Source organism: Bos taurus, chromosome 13 (assembly GCF_002263795.3).
Source record: "Bos taurus isolate L1 Dominette 01449 registration number 42190680 breed Hereford chromosome 13, ARS-UCD2.0, whole genome shotgun sequence".
Taxonomy (NCBI): domain Eukaryota; kingdom Metazoa; phylum Chordata; class Mammalia; order Artiodactyla; family Bovidae; genus Bos; species Bos taurus.
In genome coordinates, this window is record NC_037340.1 from 24535460 (window position 1) to 24554808 (window position 19349).

At 39.1% G+C, this 19349-nt stretch overlaps 1 long non-coding RNA gene across 3 annotated transcripts in view; it reads left to right on the forward strand.

Moving 5' to 3' along the window:
- The window catches only part of LOC132346885 (uncharacterized), a 128836-nt gene extending 121362 nt beyond the window's left edge, over positions 1-7474 (forward strand). For all 3 annotated transcript variants that reach the window (XR_009496855.1, XR_009496853.1, XR_009496854.1), the window contains 2 exons: positions 2070-2169; positions 7134-7474. This is a non-coding gene — a long non-coding RNA (uncharacterized lncRNA). The remainder of the gene's footprint in view (positions 1-2069; positions 2170-7133) is intronic.
- Positions 7475-19349: the final 11875 nt, after the last annotated feature.

A 19349-nucleotide genomic window follows, 5' to 3' on the forward strand; every position in this document is an offset into this window, starting at 1 on the left:
AGCTGCAATTCCAAATTCCTCATTTCCCTGATGGTGTCTGGGGCCACCTCACACCTTCTCCCTGGAACCATTTGAATTCCTTCTGTGGTTCCTTCTGAGAGATCATAGCTCTGATCTCCCCTAGCCTCAGCTTCGTACATGGCTGTTGCCCTCATGAAACCATAGACCAAAACTGGATACTGTCTCTTGGTTGGGCTCTTCCAGAGATCCCTTGGGATTATCAGTGGGTCTTTAAGGGAGTACAGGAAGAGAGGTAAGTGCAGACAGCAGTCCTAGGTCTGGGCCTCATGGCAAATAGGAACATTTTCCATATATAACATCATTCTGGTGGCTGACCCAGAAGAAGCGCATCTGCTTTTTGCAGTGACTTCCAACCACTTTTGATCCTTCAGTGGTCAAAAAAAATAGAGCATGTCCCCAATATATGTATTTTCAATGTATGCAAAAATAGAAATGAAGAAGCAATGAGATAAATAAATAAGTGCAAATAAGAGCTCTACTATTTCCTTCTAATGTCACAATGGATCATCTTACAGACCCCACCTTGGGCATCACTGCTTGCGTGGTGATCCGTTCTTCCATGGTGAAGGGTGTCTCAGCCACCATCTGTCTCTTCGGCTGCTCCTGGGCTAAGAGCTAATATCTCTCGATGTCATGGTTCCTCCTACCATAGCTGTGTGTCTCTCTACTTTGCCTCCTTTAGTGCCCATTCACTCTGGATGCATCATACAAACTCTTTTAAGTAAGACTTCGGCTTTCAATGCAGGGGGCCCAGGTTCGATCTGTGGTTGGGAGCTAAGATCCCACATGTCTTGCAACCAAAAAAAAAAAAAAAACCAAACCGAAAAACCATAAAACAGAAGCAGTATTGTAACAAATTCAATAAAAGCTTTAAAAAAAGAAACAGGTTCACTACTCTGTGTGGAACTCTTCTCTGGACAGATCTTTCCTGCTAGGCCCCAAGAGGACCGCTGACCAGCTTAGATAGCTTTGTGGAACTGGGAGTTTGGCCATGGTGAAGCCATCTACAGCCTGGGTTATAGATCTATGATTATAAATCCTGATGCAATTCTTCCTTTCTTGTTTGGTCTGCAGCTTCAAACAACCCCCAACCCATCAACTGCAGAGCCACAATTTGTGTATGATGCCCACTAAGGGGACGCCCCCCCTACTTCTCCCGATGTCCCCAGTAAAGAAACACTCTTTCAATCCACTTTTTGTTAATAGAAGTCCCTTCCCCTGGGAAGGAAATACAAGTTTTCAGGATAATCTGGCACATCTCAGGGTGAGTCCTCTTGGCATACTTAACCCTTCTCCAGGAGGTATAAGGGTGAACCTTTGCCTACCTTTCCCTCCTCGTTGAGAATTTTAGATCTAGGACCACCTGATAGCAAGAATTTTTCTGGGTCTTCTTTTTTCCCAGAGCCTATGGATATTTGTCCAAACTGCATCCATGCCACAGGGCTCAAGGTGTATACATGTGCTGTGTGTCCTGGAGAAGATGAGGCTGCTTCCGGCTCTGCTCCGTCTGTGTGATGCAGGGAACATGGGGCTAAGAGCCTGGGCTCTGCAGCCGGCCTGCTGGGGTCCATGGTCCAGGGTCAGCCACACATTTGTGCCATGATGTTAACACTTATCTCTTTGTGCGTTGGTTTCCTTCTCTGTGAGATGGCAATAATAATAGAACTTGCCTCATAGGATTATTGTGAATTAAGGTACAAATGCTGAGACTTCCCTGGTGGTTCAGCAGTAAAGATTCTGCCCTTCCAATGTAGGGGGTGCAAGTTCTGTCTCTGGCTGGGTAACTAAGATCCCACATGTCCCATGGCCAAAAATTTTTTTAAAAAGCCCAAATCAAACAAACAAAAAACCTCTGTGCCTGTGGTGATAGTTGCACAACTGTGTAAATATACCAAAATTCACTGAATTGTGCAAGTCAAGCAAGTGAATTGTATGGTATTTAAATTATAACTCAATAAAAAATTTAAAACAGATACAAGTGCTTATTACAGTTAGCATTCAATAAATTCCTAAGGGGAATAATAGCCTTTGTGTGGTTTTTTTTCCAGACTATGAGGGCTTATTGGACTTCTCGCTGAAACCACCAAAGATGAACAAAGCGGATGGATGGACTTAGTTACTTGTAAAACACAGGAACAGCAAACTGGGGTAGGCCTTGTTCACTGCTCTGTCTTCAGTTCCGAACCCTATCCCTGGTACAATGTAGACACTCAATAAATATTAGTTATTGGTCTAGAAAATGTTAGGAGATACACTTACATAAAAGTAAGTATTCTTTAACAGATTTTAATAAATTTTTCTCTGCTGAAAGAAAATGCATTGATGCTAATAGACTCTGGGAATGTGTAAGGGTCATTTCCATTTATTGACTGCCTCCCTCTCCCCCAGCCAGATATGTTACATAATACACATAAAATCCTCAGAGGTAGGTATTAGTGATCACATTTCACCAATGGGAAACTGAACTTCACACAGTTTGTGACCTTCATGAGGGTGACAGGGCTCTACGTGACAGAAAGGGGATGTGAATCCAAGCTACACAGATGGCTCTGAAGTCAGAGACTTTTCTGCTGATTTATTTCCCAGTGGTGAGGACAGCTCAGAGGAAGAGCTGCTCTCTAGTGCCTCAAGCATCCAGAACTTTGAGATGAAGAGCCAGTCACTCTGGGATATAGGGTCCTCATGCTTCCTAGATATGTCATGTAATCCACCCACCATCATTGAGTTCCTAAACTGGTCATCAGAAACTGATGTTTATCCAATCAGAATTAAGAGGCAGACAAATTTCTACACTAAATTCAAGTGCTTGATGAACTTTTCATCATAGGCTTGTCTTGTTTGATATTTCTTATCCTAAAAAATGCAGAATTTAGTTGATACATCACACAAGAAGGATCAAAACTCAGAGATGTAAAATATATATTGGGGAGCCAGGAGAAAACTGCAGAGAGTGTAGAATGGGGTGGTTAATTTCAGGCTTTCATTAGCATCTGCAAAAAAAAAAAAAGTTAATGCCTACTTACCTTCAAACCAAAGGGGAGTTTGCAGGAAGCATTATTTAATGTTTTTAAAAAATAGGGTTTTAAATAATTAAGATAAATGCTAAAAATAGCTAAGCAATAAAACCCTTTTAAATATTTTACCAAAGTATATTGCTCACATGCCTTATATTCAGACTGTGTCCTCATTTGGATATTTCATGTTTCTACAGTTTACTTTGTATATCACTAATCAAAATTAAATAGTGTCTATACCTAATTACATTGATCATTTTTCGCACACTGCAAAGAGAATGGAAATCTTGGAAATAAATGCTCTTGCTTGGAATGAATTCTCTCTGAAATAATACACTGATGAGTGATTTGTTGAGATAATATGATATAAGTGGTTGCCACTGGAATTAATTAGGCTTCCCTGATAACTCAGTTGGTAAAGAATCTGCCTGCAATATGAGAGACCTGGGTTCAATCCCTGGGTTGGGAAGATCCCCTGAAGGGAATGGCTACCCACTACAGTATTCTGGCCTAGAGAATTCCATGGACTGTATAGTCCATGGGGTCACAAGGAGTCAGACACAACTGAGCAAATTTCACTTCACTTCACTTCACTGGAATTAATGGGATGAAATGAAACTGGAAAATTTGGGATGAATATCCAGAAAATAGAAGGTTTTAAACTTTTAGACTGTGTGAACTTCTTCTTGGGGAATAGGTAAAAGTTCTGGGTATTTATATTAAGCCCCAACACCAATATAAGACTATTCGGCAGGAAAGATTTCAGCCTTTCTAAATACCACTCAAGAGTATTATGAAGCATCTAAGTCCCTTAGATCCCAAGCAGGTAAGACTTTGATATCTCTGATAAAAAAACATTGAATTTTAATGTACCACAAGTAGTTATTATAATTTCCTTTAGAAGTATAAATTGTCTGACTGTATCTACTTCGAGGGAAGTGGAAAGTATTAGTCCCTCAGTCACGTCTGACTCTTTGCAACCCCATGGACTGTAGCCTGCTAGCCTCCTCTGTCCATGGGATTCTTCAGGCAAGAATACTTGAGTGGGTTGCCATTTCCTTCTCCAGAGGATCTTACCAACCCAGGCAACCCAGGGATCAAACCTGGATCTCCTGCATTGCGGCAGATTCTTTACCGCCTGAGCCACCAAGGAAGATTTTTTTTTTTCTTGAGAAACTATGATCTGATCTGTGTGGGGCTGTAGAGCTGAAGGCAAGAACTTGACCTCTCTGGGTGAATTTGTTCAAGGATCTCTTGAGAATCCTTAAGGCACAGAAACACAAACACCTCCAACCTGGATTCAGTGCGGTCTTATTCAACTCATAGGGCATCTCTCTGGACTTCTCTAAGTTCCCAGTGGTCCTAATGAGCAATCAAGACTGAGAACCACTGCCAGAAGAAGAAGTGAAGTCACTCAGCGTGTCCAACTTTTTGCGACCCTATGAACTATAGCCTGCCAGGCTCTTCTGTCCATGGGATTTTCCAGGCAAGAATACTGGAGTAGGTTGCCATTTCCTTCTGTTTCTTGCCTGCAGTACAAACCTGAGTCTACTCTCCTGGTTCTCTCGAGCCTTAGATTACTGCTTCTGCACTTTTGCCTGAACTCAAGGAAAATGATGTCTACGATACCTCTACCAAGGTTCTTAACTGTGATGGTTAATTGTATGTGTCAACATGACTGGACCATGGGTGCCCAGGTTAGTCATTGTTTGTGGCTGTGTCTGTGAGGGTATTTCTGGATGAGCTTAACGTTTGAATCAGTGGACTCACTACAGTGGACTGCCCTCCCCAAGTGGTTGGGGATCATCTAATCTGTTGAGAACAAAAGGCAGAGGAAGGAGAAATTTGTTGCTCCCCCATATTTTCCCCCTGCCTCACTGATTGAGCTGGGACATGACATTTCATCTTCTTTTGCCCTCAGACTAGGATTAATAGCGTTGACTCACCTGATTCTCGGGCCTTTTGATTTGGACTGAATTATACCTCTGGCTTTCCTGGATCGCCAGCTTGCAGACATCAGACACGTGGAATTTATTAGCCTAAATAATTGCATGAGCCAATTCCTCTATCTATCTATCTATCTCCTATTGGTTCTGTATCTCTGGACAACCCTCACTAATACACTAAGACTTTTTAATTCATCGACTCCTTGGAGAATCAAGTAAAAGCAATAAACCTTCTCCCAAGAAAACACACTTTATCTTGGAAGCAACTGAAACACGTTTTAGAACCCCATAACCCCACCTCTAAAAACCTAGATTAAAGTCCCTATCTTATCTAGATAACACCTGAAACCAGATGCCCCTATTCTTATCTATCTGGAGTTGTTACCTCTGAAGCCTGTGCCTGAGCCAGACAGGGACTAGGAAATTGTCCTGTCCTTTCCCAAAGAAGCAAGAGACACTTCTAGTAAAGCCCAATGCTGAACTCTGCTGGTGGGGCTGTTCAAAAATTATTTAGAACCCTAGCGGTACACACACAAGAATATAATTCAAAACCTGAGCAGAGGTCCAGCAATGCAAACCTCTAAAAGTTACATACAAATGCCCTGGGATGATTTGCTTTGCTTTCATGCATTGGAGAAGGAAATGGCAGCCCACTCTAGTGTTCTTGCCTGGCGAACCCCAGGGACAGGGAAGTCGGACATGACTGAAGTGATTTAGCAGCAGCAGCAGCAGTCCAGTATTAACAGCAGAGCAGATGGGATTGGCTTGAGTGGCCTCGGCCCTGCAGCTGAGAATGGATGGACACTATAGAGACCACTGTACGAACAATCATGACATCAACACTCATTCTTTCTGGTTGTCCTGTGGCAGCTCTGGGGCATGCCACATCAACTGCAGGACCACCCACCATGTACTTTTGGGGTTCATGACCCCACTGTGATGTCCACATCTCTAAAACAGTGGTCATCATTTTTCAGGAAGCTCAACGTCTGCACCTATTTTCAAGCATTTTTTCATTGTTTCTCCATTATTAAAGGGTTTAATTTTTCATCTAAAATGTAAGAAACTACATAATTCACATATACAGATTTGTCTCATAAACACAGTTTAGTATTGAGCAAGACACATTTGAAACTAGATTGTTTGCTTTATAAATTGCTTAATACAGAAATGTCGTTTGAATCATAGCTCCTCCAAGTATTATCTAAAAATTTTTTTCCCACTGAAAGGGGAAAAGAGAAAGAAGCAATGTCATCTTTAGTGCAAGTTAAGGAAATGCTCAGCAGTCCATTTATTCGAAGCATTTTGTTTTGTTTGTTTTTTGGTCTATGTTTCTACTTGGCAACACTCAAAGTGAGAAAATCCAGGTGAAATAAATGATAATCTAAAAAAAAATACTGTCTCGAAAAGATAAAATTTGTTTAGATCATGAACTATAGTAGATAGTGTAAAGCAGGTAAATATCAACACTTTCCAAAAGGTGATAAGTTACTTTATGAGTGATTCTGCAAAACCTGTAAGTAACAGATAATTACTATTTTAAACTGTTGTAAAGTATTAAGAAAGAAAAGCTCTCTCATTTACTCTGTATACCTAGCATAATTCTGCTGTAAAAATTGGACAGGCATAGTGAATGGAGCAGGACACTATGATCTTTTTGCTTCCCCATGTCCTCAGCCTGCCTTTTGTCTGTGGAAAAACTTTAGCCAAAGAATAAGTTTAATTAGAGCACTGAGAAAATGCAGAAACAAAAGAAACAGTTCAACAAGATTAAATAATATTAGTTTATTAAGCATAGTCAAGGACCTTTTGGAGCAGGTAATGGCAACCCACTCCAGTACTCTTGCCTGGAAAATCCCATGGATGGAGGAGCCTGGTGGGTTGCAGTCCACGGGGTCGCTGGGAGTCGGTCGCGACTGAGCGACTTCACTTTCACTTTTCACTTTCATGCATTGGAGAAGGAAATGGCAACCCACTCCAGTGTTCTTGCCTGGAGAATCTCAGGGACGGGGGAGCCTGGTGGGCTGCCATCTATGGGGTTGCACAGAGTCCGACACGACTGAAGCGGCTTAGCAGCAGCAGCAAGGACGTTTAGTTCCTCCTCAAGGGTTTAGACAACATTCTGAGCCATATCCTATGAACTGTCTTGTAGGTACTGAAACCCCCACATGATGACCAGACTGTAGCCATGACATAAGCTGCCACAATTCTGAGACCTGGCCTCAAAGAAATGGGAACAAACTGACTCTGGAACTGAAGATTAACTGTACCTAATCGAATCAAGATGACACTGACCAGACTCTTGCAGCACCAATTTCAAGATGATTGCCAGAGCCGACTGTGCTCTTTCTGCATGAAGCCCCATCCCTCCCTTCCTCCCTCCATAAAAGCTCTTGCCCACTGATTGTCAGTGTGGAGGAGCTGGCCTTTGTCAGGAGCCCCCTGCCCCCAGGCTGTTGTCCTCTGAAATAAAGCAAACTTTCCTTTCCACCAGCTCGCCTCTTCTTTGGCTTTAGAGTGGCAAGCAGCTGGACCCCACTCTGTTTTTGGCTCCTTCCGCGAGACTCCTGTGCTCTCGCGACACCTGGCTTCTGGGGTTTTCCTAGAGTAGAGCCACCAGGACGACGCTCCTGGATGGCTTTGAGGAACCGCTGCTGGAGGCTACCTGACCCTGAGAGAAAGATTTTGGAGGGGCGGGTGTTTCTAGCAGCTGCTGAAACCATTTGTTTCGGGGAATCTTCTCTGTTTCTCCTCTGCTCGGCACTGGCTGTCAACGTAGGCTTTTCCTCGGTGGAACATGCGCCTGGACGAACAGACGAGCTCCAAGACCCGGTAAGTCCCACTGGTGTGCACCCGGGCTAACTTCTCCTTTGAGCACAAAGTGCTATTTGGGCATTTTGCCAATTGGTTCTGACGTGCCTGACATTGAGGACCTTTTGTGTTGGGGGTGTCTTTGTTTGGGACTCTGTATCGGTCATTATCTTGTTGGATTTGTGATGATTCTGTCTTCTGGTGTGTGCGTATATATTCCATTTGTGTGACTGATATTATCTTTTATAAATTAATTTTTATTGGAGTACAGTTGCTTTACAATGTTGTGTAAGTTTTTTGCCTTACAGCAAAGTGAATCAGCTATACATTTACATTTATCCCCTCCCTTTTCGATTTCTTTCCCACTGAGGTCACCACAGAACATTGAGTATCCTGTGCTATAAGGTAAGTTCTCATTAGTTATCTATTTTATACATAGTATCAATAGTGTATATGTGTCGATTGCAATCTCCTAATCCCCCCGCCCACCCCCGCCTTGGTGTCCATATATTTGTTCTCTACCGTCCATGTGTCTATTTCTGCTTCTCTAATAAGATCATCTGTACTTTTTTCTATGCATTAAAATATGACATTAGTTTTTCTCTCTCCTCCCAAAACAATGCTTTATTCATTTTCTCTAAAAGTAAGGATTTTTTCCTATAATTTTGGCAACCTACTTCTTGATCATCTCTCCATATGAAAATGATTTTCTAATTACTTTTTTTAAACTGGAGGGTGAAGAAGGCAATGGCACCCCACTCCAGTTCTCTTGCCTGGAAAGTCCCATGGACGGAGGAGCCTGGTGGGCTGCAGTCCATGGGGTCTCGAAGAGTCAGACATGACTGAGCGACTTCACTTTCACTTTTCACTTTCACGCATTGGAGAAGGAAATGGCAATCCACTCCAGTGTTCTTGCCTGGAGAATCCCAGGGACTGCGGAGCCTGATGGGCCGCCGTCTATGGGGTTGCACAGAGTCGGACACGACTGAAGTGACTTAGCAAACTGGAGGATTATTGCTTTATAATGTTGTGTTGGTTTCTGCTGTACAACAACACAAATCAATCATACTATATACATCTCCTCCCTCTTGAGCCTCCCTTCCATTCCCCCCATCCGACACCTCTTGGTTGTCACAGAGTGCCAGGCTGAGCTCTTTGTGTTGTACAGCAGCTTCCCACCAGCTGTCTATTTATACATGGTCGTGTGTATGTGTCAATGCTACTATCTCTGCTCCCACCTGCTGTGGTCCCAAGTCCCTTCTCTATGTCTGTGTCTCCATTCCTTTCCTGCAAATAGGTTCATCAGTACCATCTTTCTAGATTCCATATATATGCATTAATATACAATATGTGTTTTTCTCTTTCTGACTTACTTCACTGTATGACACTCTCTAGTTCCACGTGATTGGTATCTTTATTGTCTTTTGTAAAATGGGAAATTCAGATTCAATTCATTAGAAAAATTTTAGTTATGCGATTATGACTGAAAAAAAAAGAAAGGTAATTAAAAAAAAAACTTTTTACTTTGTATTGAGGTTTAGTTGATTAACAATGTTGTAACAGTTTCAGGTGAACAGTGAAGGGACTCAACCATACGTATACATGTATTTATTCTCCCCCAAAGTCTTGTCCCATCCAGGCTGCCACATAACATTGAGCAGAGTTCCCTGTGCTGTACAGTAGGTCCTTGTTGGTTATCTATTTAAAATATAGCAGTGAAAGAATTTTTTAAAACATAATATGACAATGGTATTCTTTAGACTCCAGAAAAAAAGAATGGTTAAGATGAAACTCTTTTGAAATTCCAAAACTAGTTCTTTTTGCATATGCAGTTAGAGGAAGCTAGCTTGATAAAATACTCTTTTAAGAATGCTGAGGCTTAGAGAACAAAAGCATGTCTAGGAAATAAGTTAACTCTTATCATGTCCTTGAAATACAAACACAGCCCACTTTGCCTGAGACTTCAGCTTTGGGTTAATTAGTAGAATTTCAAAAGGTGTTTGGGTTTATTGTACCATATTAAAGAGTAAGTATACTATGAGAAAAATGCAAGTTTTTAGAGGTTATAAAATATGTGCCTAAGTTTACCAATCAGTAAATACTGGTATAACACTTTAGTTACTTATTTTCTGGTTTTGTTAAGGCTTTTAAGGGTTAAAAATTGTAATCTGTAATTAAAACTACTAAAAATGATAAGGGAAACATTCCAATGTGTAAAGCAAGTAGGGCATGTGTTGTCGGCGAGAGAAGGTATAAAGAATGGAGATATTTTTGTTGAGGAAAAATGATGATAATAATTTTGTCCTGGAGCTGGTTATTTCTAGGTGGGGGAAAATAAAGGACAAATTATATGGATACAAAAAGTAATAAAACATTTGTGGGAAAAGGGAACTTTGAGAAAAGAATTTTGTACTCTGTCAGGAGTGATTAAGATTAGGTTGGATTTAATTTGGTAAATGAGTGTTATTAATAGTAAGCTGATTGAAAACTGGAATTTGGTTTTCTTTCTCTCTGTTAAGAGAACAAAACTTCCCTGGAATAAAGAGCTGCTTTTGATAACAGATTGTAAGTTTCTTTCTCTAGCTGACTTTGAATATTCCAAATGGCCCTTAGTGTCTCAAAAGAAATATTTTTATGGTTCAAAATGTTTATTTATTGTTTTTACTGTGATAATATATGCATACAATTTGCTATTTTGACCATTATCACATGTACAGTTCAGTGGCTGTAGGCACATTTACATTGTTGTGCAGCCGTCACCACAATCTATCCATCTCCAAAACACTTTTGTCAGCCCCAAGTGAGACTCTCACCCATTAAACAATAACCTTCCATTCCCTCCCCCTAGCCTGTGACACTCACCATTCTATTTTCCATCTCAGAAGAAATATTAAAGTAACTAGAATTATTTGGTATGTTAAACTATATAGAAATTATTTGATAACTTTCAGGTCATACTGCTGAAGTGGGTAAGAAATTTAAAGAATGCTAATGGAAATCTATTGTTTTGCCTCAAGTTATATTTTTTAACCCAATGTTCAGGATTGATGTGTATCACTGCTGGCTTTATGTTTACTGCTAAAATTGTGTGTACAATGTTTGTGTGACAATTGGGTATAAGTGATAAAATGTATGGCCTATAAAATGTTTCTCCATAAGCATACCTCTGTATTTGTTTACTGTGTCTTAGTTTTAGTTTTACCCCAGCGTGGATGACTAGGTCAATATATAAGCAAAAAATAAGCCTAGCACTGAGGGACATGAATGGACCTAGAAAAGGCAACTGAACCACTCTAAGAATGCCGGGAAAATATAATGATTATTGATGCTTTCTATGAAAAGATCTGCCATTAAAAGGGGGAAATTATGCAAGAAATTTTCAAATATTGTGTTATGAGGAAGTCATTCTGGCTTATTCATGATATAAGTTGAACTTTAGGTTAACCAAAAACATCCTGTTTATGGCCTAATAAACATGCATTGTGCACGTGTGCTCAGTCACTCAGTTGTATCTGACTCTGTGGCCTGCCAGGCTGCCCATGGAATTTCTCAGGTAAGAATACTGGAGTGGGTTGCCATTTCCTACTCCAGGGGATCTTCCTTACTCAGGGATCAAACTTGCATCTCTTGCATCTTGTGCATTGGCAGGCAGATTCTTTACCACTGAGCCACCTGGGAAGCCCTCAACATACATTGTACATCTGCTTTAACCATTAAGGTTAAAAAACCCTAACACGTTTAAAGAATAATATAAAGATGCATTTGATTATTATCTTCATTGTAATATCTCTGTTGTCCAATTGCTAAGTCCTGTCTGACTCTTTGCAACACTATGGACTTCAGTATACCAGGCTCCTTTGTCCTTCCCTGTGTCCTGGAGTTTGCTCAGATTCATGTCCATTGAGTTGGTGATGCCATCCAGCCATCTCATCCTCTGCTGCCCCCTTCTCCAGTTGCCTTCAATCTTTCCCAGCATCAGGGTCTTTTCAAATGAGTCACCTTTGGCATCAGGTGGTTAAAGTTTTGGAGCTTCAGCATCAGTCCTTCCAATGAATATTCAGGGTTGATTACCTTTAGGATTGGCTAGTTTGATCTCTTTGCAGTACAGTATATCCAGCTACTATGACAAAGTGCCTGGTAAAAGAGAGAGGTAATATTTTCAAAATACAAAATATTGATGCTAAGCTTGGAACTTGAGATTATTTCCAATTCTGTATCCGTTCCCCAAATTAGGCAGGAATATACCCTTCTTCATCAGGAAGTTGCTAGAGTGATTGTCATCCCATTCCTTCCAAGAGCTGGAGATAATTTGAACAGAAATGGAACTAAAACTGGGTTCCTCTGCCAAGTTTATGACTACCCTCTCTATCCAAAACTTTGTCCCCTTTCTTTTTCTGTACCTGTCCTTCCTCAAGACTGAGAAGTACCAGAGAAAAGGGGGGACTGAAATGGAGCAGAACCCTATAGTCCTCTATATCCTCAGCCTACCTTTTGTCTGTGGAAAAACTTTAGCCATAGAATAAGTTTAATCAAAGCAGTGAAAATGCAGAAACAGAAGAAAACAGTCCAAAAAGACTAAATAATACTTTAGTCATTAAGCATAATCAAGGACCTTGAGTCCATTTCCAAGGGCTATAGATAATATTCGGTGCCACATCCTTTGAACTGTCTTATAGAGACTAAAACCCCCACCAGGTGGAAGAAGTTAACTACGTGATGACCAGACTGCAGCCATGACATAAGCTGCCACAATTCCCAGAGCTAATTTCAAAGAAAGGGAACAAACTGACCCTGGGACTGCAGATTAACTGTACTTAAAACAATCAAGATGACACTGATCAGAGGGTAGCTCAGCTGATAAAGAATCCACCTGCAATTTAGGAGACCCCAGTTCGATTTCTGGATCAGGAAGATCCCCTGGAGAAGGAATAGACTACCCACTCCAGTATTCTTGGGTTTCCCTGGTGGCTCAGATGATAAAGAATCTGCCTGCCATGTGGGAGACCTAGGTTTGATCCCTGGGTTGGGAAGATCCCCTGGAGGAGGGCATGGCAACCCACTCCAGTATTCTTGCCTGGAGAATCCCCACAGAGGAGCCTGGCAGGCTATGGTCCATGGGGTTGCAGAGTCAGACACAACTGAGCAACTAAGCATGAAACAAGATTACACTGATCAGATCACTGTAGAACCAATTTCAAGATGACTATCAGAGCTGACTGTGCTGTTTCTGCGTGTAGCCCCCTCCCTTCACCTATAAAAGCTCACTGATCTTCAGTGGGAGGAAGTCAGCCTTTGGACAGGCATCCATGTCCCTCTCCCCTCCCTTGGGCGACAGTCCACCAAACTTTCCTTTCCACCAAGCTTGCCTTTTTATTGGCTTTCAAATGACAAGCATCTGGACCCCAATTTACAGTAAAAATAGCACTCTAATAATGGGAAAGTGAAAGTCACTCAGTTGTGTCCGACTCTTTGTGACCCCATGAATTCTCCAGGCCAGAATATTGGAGTGGGTAGCCTTTCCCTTCTCCCAGGGATGTTCCCAACCCAGGGATTGAACCCAAGTCTCCCACACGGCAAGCGGATTCTTTACCAGTTGAGCCATAAGGGAAGTTCAAGAATACTGGAGTGGATAGCCTGTGCCTTCTCCAGTGGATCTTCCCAACCCAGGAATTGAACTGGGGTCTCCTGCATTGCAGGTGGATTCTTTACCAACTGAGCTATCAGGGAAGCCCCAAATAAAGGGAAATTATAGTCCAATTTGAATATATAGACGCAAGTACATAAATAAAATATTGAGAAATCAAATCTAATGATATTTGAGAAATACTTGATGCTCAATAGATTTCATCTCACGAATAGAGAGGTGGTTAACATCAGGGTACCTATTAGTCTAATTCACAATATTAACAAATGAGAGAAACCAAATTCAATCCTCAATCATGATAATGATTATTAAAAACACTTGTTATGAAAAGAATAGAAAGGGACTTTCTTATGTCCCTCAAATAAACCTGATGATGAAACATTAAAAGCTATTTCCACTGTAATTGGCAAAATGACAAGGATAGCTACTGTGACTATTACTATTCAACATTTTATGGAAGTTCTAATTATTGAAATAAATCAAGAAAAAAATCAAGTAATGATCTGGAAAACTATTAGGACTTATATGAGAATTAACGAGTGAAGTTGGAAACAACATGCAAAATTGATAGCATCTACCATTACCACTTAGAAAATGTAGTAACTAATACAGTGCCATTTATAATTTGCAACTCATTTATAAAACACCTAATATGAAATGTCAGAATTATATAAATAAACAGACAAAAAATTTATATCAGTCAAGACATATACATACCCCCTGGATGGAAATATCCAACATTATAAAGACATCACATCTACCTACCACAAATTCATTGATTAATTAAATATAACACCAATCAAAATGCCATAAGAATTTCTATTAGAAATCTGAAGCTTATTCTGAATATCACATGAAATAGAAAAGGCACAAGAACAGAAAAGACATTTATAAAAAAGAGGAACAAGGAAAGGGATGGAAAAAAATACCATAAAGCTATAATAAATTAAACAGTGAGACAGTGGCATGGATATAGACATAGCAATCAGTGAAACACCGGAGTCCCAAGACAGACTCCTGGAAATATGAGAATTTCATTTTGATACAGGTAGCATTTCAAATATGAGATAAAGGGTGGAAAATTTAATGAAAAGTTACTGGATAATTTCCCACAGTTTTGGAAAAACATAAAGCTAGATTCATTATAAAGCCTATAAATTTACAAGTGATGCATTTAAGGACTTGGAAGGTAAATTGTCATTCTCTATAAAAATGAGAAAACCAAATAATAAATCAAGATTATTAAATTACTAGAAGGAAATACAGAAAAGTATTTGTATAATATTGAATTGAGGTTGACCTTCCTAAACAAGACAAGAATTTGAGAAACCCAAAGTTAAATGTGCTGGAAACCCCGGTTCAATTCCTGGGTTGGGAAGATCCCCTGCAGAAGGGGTAGGCTACCCACTCCAGTATTCTGGCCTGGAGAATTCCATGAACTGTACAGTTCATGGGGTCACAAAGAGTTGGACATAACTGAGTGATTCACTTTCAAAGTTAAATCATACAATCTCCTTTTAAAAAATGAATATAAAAAGACCATATAAGTAAAATTAAAATATGAGCAACAGGGTTGAGGAAATATTTACAATATGTTTTATAGACAAAGGTTACTATTCAGAATATGTAAAGAGAAAATAGAAATCAATAAGAAAAAAGTCAAAATATTAATAGTTGAAAGATAAAAATAAACAATTCATGGAAGTGGAGATAAAAAGGGACCAATGAAAAGATTCTCAGTGTTGCAGGTAATCAAATACAGATTAAAATCTTAAAATATATTTTAATCATCTAACTGACAAAATTAGAAAAAATACTTATTTTCACTATTCGCTGAGAAATGTGTGTAAATACGCATTTCTATTAACTATAGGTGAACGTATCTTGATGCACATTCAAGAAGTCAAGCTTCTACTCTATATAAATGAAAGAAAGTTTCCATCATTTGGTTCAGGCATTCTATTTTGGGGATTCATTTCTTTAGAAGTATTTAGATTTAAAAATAGAAATATATGTAAAATGACATCCCAGTATTGTTTCTTGGCATGAAAAACTGGGAACAGTCTAAGTCTCCAGCAAAACATAATATTTCTGCTACTATTGAATGCTATATAGCCTTTAAAAATAACAATAATAGGAAACCATCATCACAAAACAGAGTTAGTATGACCTTATTTATAAATCTTTTACCACCTAAACACATGTGTGGATGTGTGATTGTGTATAAATTCATAAGAAAGGGTGAGGAAGGACCCACCAAATACTGACAACCAAGGTTAAGTCATGAGTAGAAGAGATGGAAGAGGAAAATTTTTATTTTCTCCATTTATTTCTATTTTACTTCAGTTTTTAATAATAATTGAATAATAAAAATATAAAAATATGATGTGAATAATTTTAATCATATTATATAGCACAATGACTTGAATTTCCACCTCCCACCAATTTCTGTTTGAGCCAATCGATACTGTTGACTACCTGGCAGGTGAACCAAAGTGTTCACTCCTCCTCTACATGACAGACTCATTCAGGTGAGCATCAAGGCACGAGATTAGATCCATAGATCGAAAAGGCAAGACACCAACTTAGAGAAAATATCCACAGGGCATATACTCGACCAAAGATTTATTGGTTTTACCCAAGGATTGAACCACATCTCTTGCATCTCCTGCATTGGCAGGCAAGTTCTTTACCACTAGTGCCACCTGGGAAGATAAAGATTTATATCCAGAATCAATTAAAAAGTTAAATGGAAAACTTCTATAAATCAGTAGATAAGATACCAAATTAAAAGTAAATGGTTCAGGATGGGGGACACATGTATACCTGTGGTGCATTCATTTTGATGTATGGCAAAAAATATTGTAAAGTTAAAAAATAAAATTTAAAATAATAAAAAGGGAAAAAAAATAAAAATAAATGGCAGAAGCATACTGGCTTCTTAAGAAATGATAGAATAAGGATCTCAGAAAAACCACTCCTTCATAAAGGCAGTTAGAATACTGACCAAAAAAAATCATCAAAAATAAACTTTTTCGGAACTCTGGAAAATAGCCACAAGTTTACAACAATCCAAGGAACATCAAATTGAGAAAAACAGGTAAGAGCATTGAGTTTGGTGGCATTGTAACCTGCTCTCTACCCTTCTGCATAGCTCCAAAGTAGTCTTGAAAACTAAAGGCCTTGTAACCATGGTAACTGTGAAAGCCAGCAGCCTAGCAGCCACTGGAGGCCGCAGACAAGTTTGGAGCTATCCCAAAGACTCTCTCCCCAGAGAATCGTTTCTATTTGATCTGTCTGGCTGTTCCAGCCCCATTCTCAAAGTTTGTCTCTATTTGACTGGACTCAGAACTTGTTCTACATGGACAGCCTATCACCAGTGTTTTTCAAAAACGATTGGAGGAAATCATTTAACATCAGAGCTGTCTGAAATGGGAATACAAGCTAAATGGGAATACAAGGTGGGATATGCAAGAGGCTGACCAAAAGACTCCAAAAAAAAAAAAAAGCATGGGAAAGAGATGTCCACAGACCACCAAGAAAAACTTTTACTTATTTCTGGCAATCTAGAAGGCCACACAATGCAGGGCTGTGCTCAGGCGAAAGAGCAGAGAAGCCCTCATCTCTGATCTCTGCCTACTTTGAGACTGTGCAAAAGGGAGTTAAGATTAAAGCAGAGTATATTATAAACTGCTGGAATATTGAAGATAGGCTACAATGTACTTGGACCCTTTGGCAAAGGTTGAGAGGCTTATTGGGATTTACAAAAATCTCTGTCCAATCATTAGCAAGTTCAGTAGAGACTTCAGTGGAGAACTTTACAAATTAGATCATCCTTCACCCCTATAGGATTGTCATCATTGCTACTGGTTATAGTTGCAGCTCTTGTGTTTTATTTTTCCTGGACTAATTCTATAAAGCCTGTATTCCTTGTTGCAGGTACAAAAGAAGAAAAAAAGACTTGAGAAAATAAAAAAGTAAAATGACACACATAAATCCTACTTTATCAATAGTTACAATGAATGTATGTAAAACGTTCCAATCAAAAGGCTTGGATTTAAAAAATATGCTTCAAGGAGGTTATATTATATGACAGGTACAAGGCAGACATGAACAAAATGAAAGTACAATTATATGCATAAAATATTGAGAATTATTTTTCAGAGCTTGAAGAGATTTTCAGAATCATCTATCCAAAGCCCTCATTTTCCATATGAAGGAAAGTGCAGGAAAGAAATGGAGCCACTATTGTTTGGTTACTATATAGGATATTTTAATTTGTAAATAGTCTAAGTGTTCATTCTTTTCTTTTCTCCTTTACTATGTCTAGCAAGGTATATCCCAGCCCCATAATATAATGTTATGAATCAATATTGCTTTATGATTTTATTTTTTGCGCTTAAACTTTTATGTAAATCCTAATACAGACTGTTAATTAATGCTTTTCTTCATTATCACCATTCTTCAACTAAATTGTTATTTCTATTCTGACTATAAATACTACAATATTCTTCCATCTGTTATCTTTAATCTCTTTTTTTTTCATAAATGTTTATTCCTGATTCAGAATCTAACTATTTCAATTTTTTTTCTTTTATAATATGTTGCAATAAATGGTTAAGTAAATCCTTTCAATCTTTTTTTTCAAACATATCTTGACTCATCTCAAGTTGCTGTTTAAGTAAAATTTTAACATCATTTTTTAAAGTTCTAAATAAATTTCATTTGAAATTATGGTTGGGATTGTATTAAATTTATAGAGTCCTTCCGTGGGGTGTCTGAGTCACAGGAGGGTAAAAAGGATGCTCATATACAGAGAAGGTCTGGAGTGGGATTCAGAGGGCAGGTAGGGTGAAGAGGGAAACATGCAGAGCTGTTGCTTGGTATTGTGTGTCAAAGCCTGAGTAGGACCTGGAGGGCATCCACAAAGCAGAGACAGCCTAGTCGGGATCAGCAGAGCATGGTTTACATCTGTAGTACCCTTGCCAAGGATGCGTAAGTTGAACTCAATTTTAAGGAAATGTGAGACAAGTCCAAATTGAAGAACATTCTACAAAGCAACTGACCTATAGTCTTGTAAAGTATCAAGGTCATGAAAGTCAAAGGAAGAACTATTAAAGACTGAAGGAGGCATAACTAAAGGCCATGCATGATTGAGAACTGGCTGTTTTTGCTATGATTACTTAAGGGTTGCTCCTAATGCAGGAGGCCTGGGTTTGATCTCAGGTCAGGGAACTAGATCCCACAAGTGAGTGAAAGTGAAAGTCGCTCTGTCATGTCCAACTCTTTGGGATCCCATGGACTATGCAGTAGTCCATGGAATTCTCCAGGCCAGAATACTATAGTAGTCTATCCCTTCTCCAGGGGATCTTCCTGACCCAAGAATCGAACTGGGGTCTCCTGCATTGCAGGCAGATTCTTTACCAACTGAGCCATCAGGGAAGCCAGATCCCACATGCCACAACTAAAGATTACTAAGGTAATTGATGAAGCTTGATTATGGGGATTAACGATTAGAAGACAATAATACATCAATAATATATCAATAAACTGATTTTTAAGGCTGTATCGACATCATGTAGAACATGTTTGTTCATATGAAAAACACTAAAGTTTTAGATGATAGGAAAATGGGGAAGTAATTTACTCTCAAATAAATCAGAAAAAAGTGGGCCTTTGTATTGCACTCACCTTTTCTGTAACTATGTGATTGCTTCAAAAATAATTTTTTGAACAGGAAACAATTTGTGCTGAAAATAAATGTATAGACTAAATTGAGAGAGAATTGAATGATTCCAAGATTGAATCTTTCCATTCAGGAACATCTAATATATTTCCATTAATTCAAAAATTTTAAATACACTCCAGAAAAGTGTTGTTACTTTTGTATGTCTTGAATATTTCATCTTAAGC